Below are 1,320 nucleotides of genomic sequence, written 5' to 3'. Positions count from 1 at the left end.
CCCCGGGCGGGCAACCCCAGTCCCTCCGCGGGTCCTCCCCACTGAGCCTCCGGGACCCGCCGAGCGCCAGCTCCGCCCCCAGAGCGGGGCAGGGGGCTCACGCCTCCCGCAGGGCGGCTCTGAGGGCTGCTCGGCCTCGCCAGCCCTCCCGGAACCGAGCCACGTCCGCAGGGCCCCGCCCGGAACCAGCCAGAGACTCCGGGGCCTCCAGAACCGGGCTGTGGGCCTCTCGCTCAACTCCGTGACTCGTGACACCATGAGTGCTGCCAGGCGCGGTGACGCCGGTGGTCCCAGAGTTTGGGAGGCCAAGGCAGGAAGATCGCTTGGGTCCGGGAGTTCGAGAACTGCCTGACGGCCTGGCGAGACCCCGCCTCAACAAAAAATTAAAAATTAGCCGAGCGTGGAGGAGCCTGCAGTCTCAGTTACTCGGGAGGCCAAAGGCAGGAGGATCGCTTGAGCCCAGGAGTTGGAGGCCGCAGTAAGCTGTGATCCTCCCACTGCTTTCCAGCCTAGGTGGCAGAGCCAGACCCTGTCTCAAAAAAAATAAATAAAGCAGGAAACGAGAGAGGAGGAGGGAGAGAAGGACGAGAAAGGAAAAAGTCGAGCTGAGGGAGGAAAAGAGGAATCCGGTCCTTCCTGGACCCCTGCCCACACCTGGCCACTTCCCAGGATCCCTGGTCCATCTCCAGCCTTACCTTCCCTGCAGCCCTGCCTGCACTCGGCCTCCTCCAGACAGCCCTCCCCTGGTCTTCTGCCTCAGGCATCCCCAGCAGGCCACCTCTCTTGCTTTCTCACCCCCCCCACCCCAGCATGCTCCTCACCCCTCCTCCAAGTGTCCCAGCTCTGCCTCCTCCCCACTGCAGCACAGGACATCTCTGCCTGCGACCTAGCCCTCACCTGGGGCCCCCCCTATTCCCTTTAGTCCTTCCCAGCAGGGTCCACTCTGGCTGAGCTGGGCTAGCACATGATTCCCCTCTCCATGCCGAGGCCCAGAGGCTAGCCTCCTGCAAGTACCCTTTACAGCCCCTCATTGTCAGGCTAAAGGCTGCACTCATCACCCTGCCCACACTGGCTCCCAGCACCCAGTGAGCCCTTCCTGAGGCCTCTGCACGTGTGGTGGCTTCTAACCACGAAAGCCAAGCCTCAGCTCTCACCCCAGTCTGGACTGTGAGCTACATAGGGACTGGAGCCACGGGGTGGGGGTCACGGAACAGGACTGGGACCACAGTGGCAATTGCCACAGAAAGGGCAGGGGCCATGGGGGTGGGAAGCCAGGGAGGCAGGAGCCACAGGAACAGGGCAGAAGGGTGGGCACCTCTG

The sequence above is a fragment of the Carlito syrichta genome, unplaced genomic scaffold, assembly GCF_000164805.1.
Source record: "Carlito syrichta isolate Samal-C Ts95f unplaced genomic scaffold, Tarsius_syrichta-2.0.1 Scaffold315314, whole genome shotgun sequence".
Taxonomy (NCBI): Eukaryota; Metazoa; Chordata; class Mammalia; order Primates; family Tarsiidae; genus Carlito; species Carlito syrichta.
This window is presented reverse-complemented; position numbering follows the sequence as displayed.